General features: G+C 50.2%; 1 non-coding gene across 1 annotated transcript; it reads right to left on the reverse strand.

The window, feature by feature from the left end:
* Nucleotides 1-15772: 15772 nt before the first annotated feature.
* Trnar-ccu lies at nt 15773-15845 on the reverse strand. The gene has a single exon. It is a non-coding gene; the product is annotated as a tRNA-Arg (tRNA).
* Nucleotides 15846-16101: the final 256 nt, after the last annotated feature.

Below are 16101 nucleotides of genomic sequence, written 5' to 3' on the forward strand. Positions count from 1 at the left end.
AAAAATACTAGTTTCGACCACTGCGGCTTCTACTGTTCATAACTCGAGAACAAAAAATCCGGAAAACATGAGGTTTGCACCCTCCTTCATTTGAGAAAAGCCTCCAAAACATATTTTTTTTTCGTCAAAATAAAAAATTAGGCCCTTTTAGCCTGCCCGATTTGAGATAAAACCACCACCATTTGGTTTTACGTGCACTTGTTTTGGTTCCTCAGTTTACAACACTGTGCTTTATCAGTCATGGCTTCTAACATTTCTCTAGGCTGCCGTATATCATCGCGAGACTGCTATAAATACTCTACAACTTTACGATTTGAACATCTATTGCTTGTGTGGCGAACACCACATCTCGCCAGAAAGCTGAACTGTTTAACATGGTACGGACGGGACGTCATCACACTATATGCTGGTGGCCAGTGCGATTTGTTGTTGCTGAGAAATTGAAATTAATCGATGGTGCAAAATGCCCACTGCATGAGGTTCGCGCTCAGTGAAAGCCAAGTTTTTGAGAGGCACGAATTATTATTATTATAGTCAGATGCAACCTAAGAACAATCTTTTAGCTCCACCCACAAGCGCATTGCGCCCATTTGAAGTGCCTCCGCCGTCGAGAAAGTAGTTCGCTAGCAACGTTGCTTTTTCTTCCTCCAGGAAACGTGTCTTAAACTACTACAATATTTAATTAATTCATTCAGGACATTTAAATAAGTTAGAATACGTTTTTGTCAACGAAATAGCTGTTTAGTAAAGAAAGAAAGTCATGTCCAATGTACCGTCTTCCCAATTCATTTTCTGTCCAAGATACTGTCTGACATACCGTCTAACATACCTCTCAGCAGTGCTAAGCCTCGCGCCCGCTTCGAAATTTTTGTTGGCGATAGCGTCGCTGGATTCTCACGTTTTTGCGCAAAAACTGCTGCAATCGCAAGCTGATACCATTAAGATTTCGTGGCGTAACCTCGGGCACGTAAAATACGGTGCAAAAAGCAGAATAATTGTCACGAGAAACTAGCGTCGCGTTGCTAAGGCCAGCAGCCATGTTGAGCTTCTTTTTTCTTTTTTTTCAAAAGGATCGCAATTGGTACACGGAATCGTGACGTCATGAAAACGATTGGCTGGCGTTTCTCGGCGTAGGATTACATTTTCCTTTGAGAGGCATTTCCGGTTTTTTCTTAGCTTGCAACCAACTATAGTATATCGTCGTGAGGAACGGCGTGTCTGGTACGACGAACACGCACATTTTGGCAAGAGTGTTCTCGCAAATAATGTAGTTTACGCTTTCTCGTTTGCGCAGAAGATGCGGGGCAAAGGAACCTTTACAACGCAGTATGTTTTTAAAAATAGCTCCTCCCCCTTCTTCATTGTTTTTTTTTTTTTTTTTTTGCTGTGTCTCCAAAGGATGTTTTGCATTCCTAGGCAATTGCCTCCTCCGTTTGGGTGTGTTAATTCGACAATTATATTTGTCATCTTTTAGCAGCAGCTCTCCATTGCTTTTATTTTGCACACCGTGAGGTATAAAGGGGTCACAAAACGATATCGGGTCGGAACGCTCATGACTTTACAGAGGCGTACTGGTTCTAGTCTGGCCAAAGTATACTCGCAAAGACCGCCACTGATTCAGAAGCTTTTGTCGCGGTGAAATGGCGATAATAATATGAGACTATTTCTTTCAGTCTTGCCTTCGCAAAGATTGATGACGTAATTGTAGGATCGAAACCAGCTGCCTGATGACAGTCGAGTTCGGCTCATGAATTAGACACGAGAACTGCGTGAGCATTGGACTTCGGCTCGTAACAATCCATGCCTCGGCGGACACTTAAGTAGTGTCTCGTGTCCAACCACTTGGGTTATGTAAATAATTCAACTCTAACAAGGCCAGGATCTCAGCACACGTTTTCTGCTTTGTCAAGCCCAGCACGTGGCTATGATTAACGTTTGCGGCATAGGATAGGCACCAGGCCACGTGGTCGGGCTCCGAGTTGAGGGGATGAACGATGCTCATGTTTCTCTTGTTTGCTCAGCGTGTACCATTGCCTAGAAAGAGGAGCCAAAGCAACTTTATCCGGTTGTAAGCGTTAGGGAGTGATTCTAAATAGTATTTAGTTAAAGGGACACTGACACCCTCCAAAAATTTGTTTTAATTTTTTGCCAGGCGATTTATTATAGCGTCGGAATACTACCCAATTAGTATTTTGCTACATAGGCACGTATTTTTTTAATAATGCCAAAAAACGCAACTGCTCAAAACTGAAACCGACACCCGCACACCGAACGGAGATGTGGAGAGGAGAGAGTGAGTGGCTGAAGTCACGTAGCTACACACGACGGCGCGATTTGTTTTTTCTTTTTTTTTGGGGTGCAGCATGCGAAATGCGTTCGGGATCTGTTCGCCGTGCGATTCCTTTGCAAGCTATGTTTGTTCCGCTCGCTGTTCTGTACTTTAAGATAAGTTGTTTTGTACCTTTAAGTGTTGGCAATTAGTAGTGAGTGCCCGTGGGGAATTCCCGTGATCGGCTCCGAAAGGAATACTCCCAAGATGTTGCGTGAAGAGCTGCTTCACATCTGAAAGTGGCATTGAGAGCCGGAGGTGTCAAAATGGAATCCCATACCATTTAGTTCAGCGACGTATCGTCCACAACAATTGTTTTCTTTTTTTAAAGTGATAATTGTAAAAAAAAAAGAAAGAAAGAAATGTAAATATCACAAAATGTTTGAAAACAAAAATGGTAACCTACACTAGGGATGGAACCCGTGCCCGCTGCGTGTGAAGTGGAAGTCTTTCCACTGAGCTACTGAAGGAACTCTTTGGTTTGTAGTAATGCTGGTAATGCATCCGGTCGAGTGTATGTCGGAAAGTTTGTTGCCGATTTTCCTCCAGTACATACACTCCTGGCTTGAAGTCGGGCAGCACCACGCATTGGCCACATTCGGACCAAGTAAAGAAACCGTTCGCGTGCGTATTCAACTCGGAGTACACACTTCGTGCTTGACGTTTGAGCGAGCCATGTCTTCAGCTACGAGAAGGGACGGCGGCTCGGCGGCGTCTTCGTGCAATCGTCTTGCTGGTCGGGCGTGTCGTACGGGATGAATATCAATTCCTTTGATCGGTCCAAAAATTATCTTTTGAAGGAAGACAGAATTCGCCGGTACCGTGAATAACCGTTCTGAAGTTGAGGTCCCACGCCCGTTGTCCGCTGCCACCCGCGAGTCCCACGAAAGGCGAAACGACGCCATGTTGAAAATTATGCAGTGAACGCACAGAATGCTTCCGGTTGGCTGAGCAACCTTTTTTTTTTTCTCTCTCAATGAACGTATTTCCAGCTTTTTGGAAGCCACAAAAAAAAAATGGGTTTCATAATTTTTTTTTCTATTTTTAGTATTAACTCTGTGCCTTCAATGACCCACGACTTTGATTGAATTTGATGGTCGTGTCGAAACCTTAGACAACGGCCCGTGACCACGGAGAAGAGAGTGAGCGCGACTCAAACCGTCCAGTTCTCGATGGGCGGCTTTCGGGCGGAAAGAAACCTAATTTCGAGCCACAAATTGGGTTCTGGGTACTTGGGCTCTCATATGTCACGTACAACTAAAACCCTCGGCGAGCATAAGTACCCTATCAGTGTCCCTTTAAGACAGAAAAATCGTTTCATAGCTTCTTTAAACAAAATACATAGGTGGTCTAAACTTCGGGAAATAACTTGAGAACGACGCTCGTGTGACACTTAGAGCGGTTGCCGACGTTCGGATGTCTCTCTAAAGGCCGCTATGGTCTTTTTTTTTTTTCAGGTACCCCTCCCGTACACACATGTAGTTCTATGTAACGTCATATTAATAAGTCACATTTAGTCCTTTCAGTACTTATACTCTCAGGGACATCTTTCCCGAGGCAGTTCAGCAACAACGAAACCATGTTTGGGCGCCTCAATGATGTAAAATGGGTCGCGCAACATTTTTCGTAATTTCAGTGAATAACGTTAAGAAGAAATCCCTGACGTAGATATCTTGCGAAAACATCCATTAGTTCCCCCCCTGAGCCATAGCAAATGCAGAAAAAAATAAAAAGGAAAGCAACAGCTGTCCCCTCCTCCACTCGCTATTAGAACAAGCGACCACGTGATCTGACACTAATTATATACCGTCAGTGTTCATCATAGTCATGCGCTAGGGTTTGGAATGCTAAGAACTTGGGCTGAGCATCACACATTGTTTCAGTTGAGCTCTTATCATCTTTAATTGTGCACGAGCCATTACCCGAATGTTTGGCCATGTTGATTGTCATGAACCCTAGCACTCGACTCTGTGCTTGAAAATCGCTTACGTCACGGTGTCACATGACTCTCAGTGCAAAGTCGTGATGTTATGTTACATCACGTTGTCAACAAGGTTAATAAATCTTGTGACTTCCTTAAATTAAGTCTACCTGACGCAGTGAGTCATGTGACGTCACGGGGTGACGTGATATTACTTGACAGCATGTATTTACACCCTGACGTGACACATGGTTGATCATAGTGCCAACGCGAAAGCGCCACGAAAATCCACAATTTATTATGCATTGCAATTCTGCATATTGTCACGGGTGGTGACCAAAAACAATAGATGAACAGGAAGAAATAAATGTTTAATGTGGCGAACTTGTGCCAAAAATAAAAGAGTACAAAAGATAATAACAAAGCGTCGCGGGCGTCGAAGTAGGCGAAACCGCAGGATCGAGCGCTGGGGCGAGACTCACTGTGGCTCGCCACGCGGAGCCCCTTATGTACATGAGTGGTCTTCTGGAATAATCGGCGCAGAAACTTCGACGCGTAGAACATTCGGGCCTGGAACAAGCAACATGATTCTCGAATTCTCCAGAACACTAAATTGCAGGAATAAACAAAAGACACGTCACTCCCAGGATTCGAACCCTAGCTTTTCGCGTGAGGCAAGCGCGATAACCGTTAGGCCACGCGCGCTTTTTTTTTTTTTTCTTTATTCAGCGTTTTAAAACAATAAAAACGACTACCCAGCACTTGTAGGCAGACGTACAATTAAAATTCTTTCATTTTCATCACATCATCAAATAGGTTTGCCCATTCCGGCAAACTCTCACTGTATTCATAGACACTCTTCACCTGGGTTACCAGTTCAATCAAAAATGCTCTTGCTCCTTTCGGTGGGTGCTCGGCATGTCTAACCGACATGCGAGATTTCCAGAGACTGAATATTGCTAGCAGCATAAAAAGATCATAGGGAACATTATCTTCACATTCAACAGCCAGAAAACGTATATTATAGGATGTTATGACAAATTCTTTCTTCAAAGTCCTCTTGAGAACATCCCATAGAAAAACAGCGTCCCAGCAGTACAAAAAGGAGTGCTCTACTGTCTCCGGGACTTTACATAGTGGGCAGTTAACGCCCCCAGGAACAGGCAAACCTCTTTCCCAAAGCCAGGTTTTTACCGGCAGCGTTTCAGAATGTAGGCGAAAGAAAAAAGATTTTGCGGATGGAGGTATTCTCATCTTCTTAACTCGACATAACACATCATTTCCAGGTCCGTTTTCATATAGTGAACGATAAACAGGTACAGGAAAAACACTTTCAAGTAGGTGTCGGTACAGGGTCCGCCTTTTAACGGTGGCCAAGTATTCCAAAGAGTACCGTACACTCAAAAAACGAAAGGCGGCAACTACTTCCTTAACAAACCCAACCATCTTTGCTGGGGAACCGATAACGGACGATACAAAAAATTCTGGCAAATGACTGGTAAGTTTCGTTTGAAACATGACTTGTAATAATGGGTGTCTCTGGTCTCTCATAAAAATAAAACGCGATACTAACTGCCTAAGAAACAAATGAGACAGCCCAAGACCGCCTTTGAGCGGACGAAGAAAAAGGTTATCTCGTCGCATCGGTTCTCCAGCACATTGCCAAATGAACAGCGCAAAAACTCTATGCATTTTTTGAATATTGCAGCGCGCACAGTATAGCACTTGCAAAACGTACCAAAGCTTCGCGGTTAAAAAAATATTACAAGCAGAAGCCCTGGTGAAAATAGACATGTTACGACCCCTCCATTTCCTCGTGCGTTCCTTCAAATCCTCTATCACACCTTCCCAGTAAGGCGAACTCTTTTCCATGTGATCCAGAGGAGCTCCCAGGTATCTACCCGGGGAACATGTCCAATGAATCCCTTCAAAAAAAACCGGCGCATCGCCCCCCTGCCCGTACCATATCCCGAGACATTTATTTTTGTTAATACTAGCACCTGTAGCATCACAGAAACTTTTGCACAAATCTAAAACTTTTGAAATGCTAGTCTTGTCCTGACAGAAAAAAGCAACATCATCAGCATATGCCAGTACTTTCACTTCCACGTTCCCCATTGTGTACCCCTCAACGTGCTCGCTTCTGATAACACTTAGACAGAGCGGCTCAAGGTAGAGACAAAATAATAAAGAAGACATGGGACACCCCTGTCGCACAGAAGATAGGACATTAATCTTTTCTGACAAGGAATTGTTAATGACAAGACGCGTCGTACAACCTGAGTACGCCATCTTGACTCCTTCAAAAACAATGTTACCTACATTGGCTTTATTTAGAACCTCCCACAGCACCCGGTGGCATACTCTGTCAAACGCCTTTTCCAGGTCAATTTGAATCATCGCTACCTGGCTTCCCTCTGCTCGAGAGTTTTCGAGAAAAGTCCTCGCGACATGAATGTTCGTTTGAATTGCCCTCCCTTTAATTCCACAGGTCTGATGGTCCCCAACTAACTGGCATATAACGTGCTGAAGTCGTCTCGCCAACACCTTCGCAAAGATCTTATAGTCTACGTTGCTCAACGCAATAGGACGATAGCTCGATACCTTACGTCTCTGAGCTTCGTCTTTAGACTTGGGGATCAGTATCGTGTGCGATTGTAGGAACGAGGGCGGAAGCGCTTGACGTCGATAAGCCTCACGGATTACTTCGAAAAGGAAGACCGACAACTGGTCTCTGAAATGCTGATAGAATTCAGCGCAGAGGCCGTCTGGACCTGGCGTTTTATGAGCAGCGAGGCTCTCAATGGCTCGGTCAATCTCCGACTTTGTGATGGGTTGTTCCATCCAGTCCTTTGTTTCTGTGGATAGCTCAGGTGCTATCTGGAGAAGACCTTTCAAGGCGGCTGTTTCTTTCGGCTCACCTTTGTCTCCAAAGAGGTTCGTGTAATGTGCAACAAATGCTCTTTGAATGCCGTCTTTGTCATTGCAGATGACACCTTCATGGTCCAAAACGGTTATCTCTTTGGCCAGCGCAAAGCATCTTTCATCCGCCAGTGCTCGCTTTGTGGGCTGTTCGCCGAGCAAAAACTTTTCCGCCCTCGCCCGCACAACCGCACCACGATACCGATTATTTTGAAAAAGTTGCAATTCACGCTTAACTACCTTTATCTCTTCAGCGTATCTACCAGGGCACTCGCTATCGTCTTTGAGAAGCGCGAGCAAGTACTGCTGCAAACCATTTTCTTCTTTCTTTGATACGTAGTTGGCGATGGACGACTTTTCTATAGCTAACAGTTTAACCTCCTCTTTAAATAATTCCCACTTCTCAGTGAAACTTAAGTATTTATTTTCGCCTAATTTATCTAAAATATTAATCACTCCATCAGTAAAGCTTTTATCCTTGAGGAGGTTGACATTAAATTTCCAGAGACCCCAGCTAAATTTTCGTGACGATTTACTTTTTTTTCCAACCGTTACGCCTACGAGACAGTGATCGCTGAAAAACACAGGTTTGACAGAGTATGCCACTGTAATAGGGCCTAATTCCGCGGACACATATATGCGATCTAATCGTGCATGCGATGACTGCTGAAAGTGTGTGAAACGAAGTTCCTCACGTTCGACGTGCATATCCGCAACGTCGGTCAACAAATACTCATCCAAAATATCTCTTAACAAGGTACTACTACTATCGCTAGGCGATTTCGCTGATGCCCTATCTCGGACATTACATACACAATTAAAATCTCCTAAAAAAATCATATATTTTTCGCAATTAATATATTCTGTTATCTGACGAAAAAAAAGCTCTCTCTCACAGTTTCTGTTTGGGGCGTAAATACACAATACACGCCACTGCAAACCCCCCAGCAAAAAGTCACAGAAAATCAGGCGACCCCCACTATATGTAGTGACCTTAAGGTCAGTAAGCGCAATACGCTTCGAAAGAAACAAAAAACATCCCGCGGATGTACCGACAGCATGGCTGACACACACTTCGTACGCGCTTAAAAATGGTCTTAATGCGAGTGCAATTTGATCGTCCTCGTGCATTTTTGTTTCTTGGACGGCAAGGATATCGATGTTTTCCTCGTTTAAAAGCCTTTGCACCTGGTATTGTTTTTTTCTAGAGTTAAACCCTCGCACATTTAATGTGGCGCAACGAAAAGGTTGGTAACGTTCAGGTGTCATTTAAGAAAAAAGGCCTTTAAACGATCTTTTGCCAAAAGGAAAGGTTCACCCGTTTAAACCAGTTTTATAACTAAGCACATACGAAAGGGCCTGAGTGTCATTCACTCACAACGAGTCCTTGCGCTGGCGACCATCCGCGGGGATGCGGGGCTTGGGCGGTGCTCTTCGGTGCTTCTTGGGTCCCATGTGGTGCCAGGGCAGTTCGCCCCCGCCTTCGTCTTCGGGAGCGGTCTCGGCGAGAGCATCGTCCAGCTGCCGCTTGCCAGCCAGGATGGCTTCGGCATCCATGGCTTCCGTTGTTCTGCTGTCGTCTTCCTGGGGCTGCTGGTCGTCCCCGGCGTTGGCCCCGGACGTTACCGGACTCTCCGTCGTCCGGGAGGAGGGCTGGGTGGTGCTAGCCGCATTTCTCCCAGACTCAGCGGTCGACGCTAGTGGTAGGCGTTGCACTCGGGTGGATGCCTCGACCTGAGTGGCCGGGCGGACGTCCGGGCTCGTGTCCTTGGGATCTCCGGTGGGGGGTGTGATTCCTCCGGCCGCGTCTTCCGCCTCCGCCTCGTCCATTTGCAGGTCGCTCGTATCGTCGTCCACCCGTTTTTGCGCTATGGTAGCGTAAGTGCGGACGCAGTCTGCACTCTCGTGGCCAAACCGGTGGCACTCCGTGCACCGGGGGACGTGGCAGTCTCTCCTGATGTGCCCCTTGCGTCGACAGCGGAGGCACAGAGGAGCTCGTCCGGGAACTAGCACGAGGACTTTGCACCCCTCGAGACGAATCTCATGAGGGATGTCATCCACCGTGACGCCGTCTTTTAGGGTCATCTGGACGACCCTCGTGTTGGTCTCGACGCCCTCGAAGCCCCTCTCGCGGAAGTGTTCCCGGCTGACGTCCGAGACCTTCCCGTAGCGCTCGAGTTCTCGACGTACCTGGCAACTGGACACGTCGTAAGGGACCCAGTGAAGCCGCAACTTGACCTCGGTGTTGGCGGGGTCAAGGACCAGGCACCGCCCACCTTTCACTCGCAGCTCCTTGGCGTCGAGTAGGCACTGCTTCGCTGCCAACGTGTGCATGCGAAGCATCCACACGTGGTTCATCTGGTGGGCACCCGCCGACGCCAACTCAGGAAGCACCTTCAAACGCAGAAGTTCCTCTCGAAAATCTTGAATGCGATACGGCCGGTTGCGGACGTCGCAATGTAAAAAAACAGAATTTTTAGCGATGTATCCGTTGGGCAGGGGTGGCAAAATAATCTTATAGTCAGCGGAGCCTTCAACATCAGATAAGCCACGGCCAGATACGGCCGCTGATACCGCTCCTTGGGAGCTCGTCATCGTGCGTCCGAACACTTCGGTGGTCGGCCACAGACTCCGTTAGGCCACGCGCGCGCTGCCTACTTGGCCAGCTGCGCGCGCGGCATTACTCCCCCCTTTAAAAAGTGCATCGTCCCGATGCAACCCAAAAACAAAACGAACCAAATAAAACAGAACGGTAAACTAAAAGGTCATTTGGAACACATAAGGTCCACAGTCCTATCGAGCGTAATACGGCTTCAGTCGCACGACGTGGACGACTTCCGGTCGTGGTGGGCGGCGTGATGATGTTCTTGTTCCGTCGGGCATCACCTCGTAGTTCAGGTCCCCGAGTCGACGAAGCACTTTGTAAGGTCCAAAGTAACGTTTCAGGAGTTTCTCGCTGAGACCGCGGCGGCGAATCGGTGTCCACACCCACACCCTGTCTCCGGGCTGGAAGTGGACGTCCCGACGACGAAGGTTGTAGCGGCCAGTGTCGATACGTTGTTGGGCTTGAATCCGGAGTCTGGCGAGCTGACGGACTTCTTCTGCCCTTTGGGCAACCACCTGGGCGTCGTCGCTTGCTTCGACAGCCGGTTCGTGGGGTAACATAGCGTCCAGCATTGTCGTTACCTTGCGCCCATGCACCAGTTGAAAGGGTGTCACTCCGGTGGTTTCTTGTACGGCCGTGTTGTAGGCAAAGGTGACATACGGCAACACCTCGTCCCATGTCTTGTGCTCCACGTCGACGTACATGGAAATCATGTCGGCGATGGTCTTGTTGAGTCTTTCCGTCAGCCCGTTGGTCTGAGGGTGGTACGCCGTGGTGCGACGATGGCTGGTGTGGCTGAGACGAAGGACTTCTTGTGTCAGCTGGGCCATGAACGAGGATCCACGGTCTGAGATCAGGACTTCGGGAGCGCCGTGCCGGAGGACAATGGATTCAATGAAAAACTTGGCAACTTCCACAGCAGTTCCGAAAGGAAGGGCTTTCGTTTCGGCGTACCGCGTGAGATAATCTGTGGCGACGATGATCCAGCGATTTCCTGACGTCGACGGCGGAAAAGGGCCAAGTAGATCCATTCCGATCTGCTGGAAAGGTGCCGTTGGCGGAGGAATTGACTGCAAGAGTCCGGCCGGCCTTGTTGGAGGTTTCTTTCGTCGCTGGCATTCATGGCATGATCGTGCGTATAGGTGGACGGTTTTGGGGAGCTTGGGCCAGTAATACTTTTCACGAATACGGGCCAGTGTCCGGCTGTAACCAAGGTGTCCGGACGTCGGGTCGTCGTGGCAGGCTTGGAAGATCTCCTCTCGAAGGTCGGTTGGGATTACCAGCAGCCACGTGGAGTTGTTGTTGCCGAAGTTCTCTTTGTAGAGAACTCCTTGTCTAATGGCGAAGGTCGGCAGGGCTCGTGAAAAAACGCGTGGTATGGCACTCCCACGCCCTTCCAGGTGCTCTATTAGTGCACGCAGCTCAGGATCGTCTCGTTGACGTCGTGCCATGTCGTCGCTGTTCACTGCGCCCAGGAAACACTCGTCGTCATCGTCGTCGCTGCTGTCGGAGGGTGTTTCGACGGGAGCTCTGGACAGGCAGTCGGCGTCGCTGTGCTTGCGGCCCGACTTGTAGACTACGGTCATGTTGAACTCTTGTACTCGGAGACTCCATCGCGCAAGGCGTCCTGACGGGTCCTTGATTTTCGCAAGCCAGCAGAGCGAATGGTGGTCTGTGACTACACGGAACGGGCTTCCGTATAAGTACGGACGAAACTTCGTGATCGCCCAGACGACCGCAAGGCATTCTTTTTCAGTCGTGGAGTAATTTCGCTCCGCCTTGGACAATGTCCGACTTGCGTAGGCGATGACTCGCTCGGTGCCCTCTTGTACTTGAACCAGTACCGCGCCAAGTCCTGCGTTACTTGCGTCCGTGTGAATCTCGGTTTCCGCATCCTGGTCGAAATGTCCAAGAACAGGAGGCGCCTGCAGTCGTCGCTTCAGCTCGTCAAATGCCTGCTGCTGCTCCTCGGCCCATTCGAACTTCTCGGCGTCCTTCGTGAGGCTTGTGAGCGGTGCGGAAATCCTTGCGAAGTCTCGAACGAAGCGCCGATAGTAGGCACATAGCCCAAGGAACCTTCGCACGGCCTTCTTGTCCGTCGGCGCTGGAAATGCTGCGACGGCGCGAGTCTTCTCTGGGTCGGGGCGAACGCCTTCGTTACTGACCACGTGACCTAGGAACTTCAGCTCGTCATAGGCGAACCGACATTTTGACGGCTTCAGGGTGAGTCCGGCGGTTCGTATGGCTTGGAGAACAGCTTGTAGTCGTCGCAGGTGCTCGTCGAAGTTGCTGGAAAACACTACGACGTCGTCGAGGTAGACGAGACAGCTCTGCCACTTCAGTCCTGCCAGTACGGTGTCCATGACACGCTGGAAAGTTGCTGGCGCCGTGCACAGTCCGAAGGGCATCACCTTGAACTCGTACAGCCCATCCGGCGTGACGAAAGCTGTCTTCTCTCGGTCCCGTTCGTCGACTTCGATCTGCCAGTAGCCGCTCTTCAGGTCCATCGATGAAAAGTATCGGGAGTGGCGCAGCCGGTCTAACGTGTCGTCGATGCGGGGGAGTGGATAGACGTCTTTCTTCGTCACCGCGTTCAGTTGCCGGTAGTCCACGCAGAACCTAAGTGTTCCGTCCTTCTTCTTAACCAGTACGACTGGAGAGGCCCAGGGACTGCTTGAAGGTTGGATTATGTCGTCGTTCAGCATCTCTTGAACTTGCTCCTGGATCACTTCCCTTTCTTTAGCGGAGACTCTGTACGGTGACCGATGCACAGGCCGCGCGTCGTCCTCGGTAACGATGCGGTGCTTCGCAACGGTGGTTTGGCGCACCTTTGACGACGTGGCAAAGCAGTCGCGGTATTCGGTGAGGAGGTCACTGAGCTGTCGTCGTTTCAGGCCCAGAAGCTTAGGGTCAATGTCGAGCTGCGCTGGCGACGTACTGTGTTGCTGAGGTGGCGAGGATTCGTCAGTAATGGCGGCGATAGCGGCGGAGTTTCGGAGTTCCTCGACCTGGCCCACGGCTGTACCTTTTGTGAGGTGTTGCGCTTCATTTCGGAAGTTCGTCACGAGGACCACAGTGCGGCCATCCTGAAGTTCAGCAACTCCTCTTGCGACGCCTATTCCTCTTCCAAGAAGCAACGGGAGGCTTCCTTCGAGCAGAACTTCGCCGCAGAAAGCTTCGGTGATCCCGACGGGTACGAAAACACTCGACCGCGGCGGTAAGTTCACGTGGCTTGCGAGGACTCGTACCGCAGACGACGTCGCTATGGGTTCCTCCGGTGGTGATACAGGTTTTCGTAGTGTTAACCGGTTTGCTCCGAGGTCGATGACGGCGCCATACTCGCAGAGGAAGTCCATTCCGAGGATAACGTCCCTGGAACAGTCTTGCAGAACGACGAACTTCACAGGGCACGTCTCACCGTGGATCTCGACGCGAGCAGTGCATCGCCCGACTGGTGTGATGAGGTGCCCACCGGCGGTTCGTATTTGAGGGCCTTCCCACGGCGTTGTCACTTTTCGCAGGCGGCGAGAGAGCCTCCCACTCAAGACTGAGTAGTCTGCTCCGGTGTCCACGAGTGCCGATGCGTCGTGGCCGTCGATGATGACGTTTAGGTTGTTGGACACCGTTTCAGGAGCGTCGTTTCGGTCTCCGGTAGCGTTCGAGTGGGGGCCCTCCGACGTTCGTGGAGGATCTTGGCGTCGGTCGTCTTCGGCAACTCCACCTCCAGGGGTTGCCGCGCCTAGTTTCCCCGGCGTGGAGCGAGGGGCGACAGGCTTTCACGTCGGGGTCGGTGCATCGGCGAAGCTGGACGTCGTGGTGAAGGCGATCGGAACTCTCGGCGGGACGCAGGCTCGGGGGACTGGGGTCGTCGCAAGTACTCGTCGATCTCCCGAGGGCGTTCACCATACCTGGGGCGCGGGTCGCTTGGGTGGAATCCGCGCAGCCCGAGTCGTCGGTATGGGCATCGGCGGTACACATGATCAGCTTCCCCGCAGTGGTAACACAGCGGGCGTCGGTCGGCCGTCCTCCAGACGTCTGTCTTCCTCGGCGCAGGTCGGTCTGGGTGAACGTGCGCCTGATGTTCCTGTCGTCGGGGATACTGCGGCGTTGGGGCGTCTCTTCGGGATGGCGCTGCGGCTTGGCTGGGAGCTTGCGGCGGTCGTCGGGCTATGGCAGCGTAGCTCAACGTCGGTTCCTCTGGCGTCGTCATGTTGATCGGAACCTCAGGTTGGAAGGCCCGGTGAACTTCATCTCGCACGACCTCGGCGAGCGACAGGGAGGACGGGCGATCCATAGCGGGGAGCATCTTGCGGATTTCTTCCCGGACGACTTCCCGGATAATTTCGCGGATGTCCGTGCCGGGAGCGTTCTCGCCGCCAAGCAGCGCGGTTGCAGCGACACTTGGATGTCGCTGGTAGTGGGAAGCGCGCGCTTGGAGGGCGCGCTCGATGTTTGTCGCCTCGGTGACGAAGGCTTCGACGGTGCCCGGCGGGTTGCGCACGAGGCCTCCAAAGATGTCGTCTCTCACCCCGCGCATGAGGACCCGCAGCTTCTTGTCGTCTGTGGCTCGTGGGTCGGCACGGGCGCTCAGGCGGAGGACATCTTCTACGAAGCTTGTGACGCTTTCGTCGGGGCCCTGCGTTCGAATTCGGAGGAGATCTTCTGCCTTCTCCCGTCGGTGTAGGGTGGCGAACGTCCGCTGCAACTCGGCCACACAGATGTCCCACGACGTAAGCGAAGCCTCGTGATTCTCGAACCAATGCCTCGCAGTACCCTCCAGCGAAAAGTAGAGGTTCTGGAGGCACTGCTCCGCACTCCATCCGTTGTGCCGCGCCACACGCTCGTAGTGCTTGATCCAGTCTTCGACATCCTCATGGATCTCACCGTGGAAGGGAGTCGGCGTACGGGGAGCGGCGGGCAGGTAGACGACGGCAGGAGCGGCGGGGGTCGGCGACTGGTCGGCCATCGTCGGCTTCGTTGGCTGCTTGGTCCTGGGCGGCAGAAGTCCGAATTCCGGGTGTAGGCCTTGAGTGCGACGACTGAACCGGATCTCGGTAGTGCCTTCGTCGGTTCTTCGTGGGCTTGGCGTCGGACTTGCACTGCGAACCCTCGGAGGGGAACGCTGCACGGGCATGCGTTACCCCGCACCTCCACCAATATCTCACGGGTGGTGACCAAAAACAATAGATGAACAGGAAGAAATAAATGTTTAATGTGGCGAACTTGTGCCAAAAATAAAAGAGTACAAAAGATAATAACAAAGCGTCGCGGGCGTCGAAGTCGGCGAAACCGCAGGATCGAGCGCTGGGGCGAGACTCACTGTGGCTCGCCACGCGGAGCCCCTTATGTACATGAGTGGTCTTCTGGAATAATCGGCGCAGAAACTTCGACGCGTAGAACATTCGGGCCTGGAACAAGCAACATGATTCTCGAATTCTCCAGAACACTAAATTGCAGGAATAAACAAAAGACACGTCACTCCCAGGATTCGAACCCTAGCTTTTCGCGTGGGAGGCAAGCGCGATAACCGTTAGGCCACGCGCGCGCTGCCTAGTTGGCCAGCTGCGCGCGCGGCAATATGGCGATTTAATCAATACATAGAAATAGAGCTGCCAGTTTTTTTATTCACAAATATTCGTTTTGGGATACTAACAAAATAAAAAAAAAAAAACATTATTCTTGAACCGTTTTGAACCGGTTACCGTTATATTTTTCCGGTTCGGTTCCGATTCAGTTTCAAAATGGCGGCGAAGTTTTGGGTTCAGTTCTGGTTCGACTAAAACTTACGGTTCGGTTCCGGTTCGACACCCTGTATTTGTGATCTCTAGTGGAGCTTCTACAAAAAATAATAAGAAAAGCTTACTATTGAGTGGTATAAAACTTTGAATGCAGATAGTGTAGCTAGTTGTTCTTTAAACTTCGGAGCCAGACCAGAATTGCGTCACAAAATAATTTGATTTCCAACGGACACAGCTCATAGAAAACGCAAAAAAGCTACCCTCGGTGGGATTCGAACCCACAATCCCCGGTTTAGGAGACCGATGCCTTATCCGTTAGGCCACGAGGGCGCTGAGAGTCTGCAACCGTGCCTTGGCATCAACTACTCAGGTTTTCTTTTTTTTCTTTTTTTTTTATTATGCTACGTTGTATTTTATGCTGTGTTTGGCCATCAGAAACTTTTTACATTTGATTCCATCCTACTATATTATGAGTTTCGGCAGCAGGGTGCTGACGACAACAGAATAACAACATCGTGAACACCCGAGACGATGTTGTAAGTTCATCAGCCCACACTCTAAAAAAAAGCCCGTGAGTCTGCTTTCC

This window comes from Ixodes scapularis, unplaced genomic scaffold (assembly GCF_016920785.2).
Source record: "Ixodes scapularis isolate PalLabHiFi unplaced genomic scaffold, ASM1692078v2 PGA_scaffold4__175_contigs__length_147842914, whole genome shotgun sequence".
NCBI classification, from domain to species: Eukaryota; Metazoa; Arthropoda; class Arachnida; order Ixodida; family Ixodidae; genus Ixodes; species Ixodes scapularis.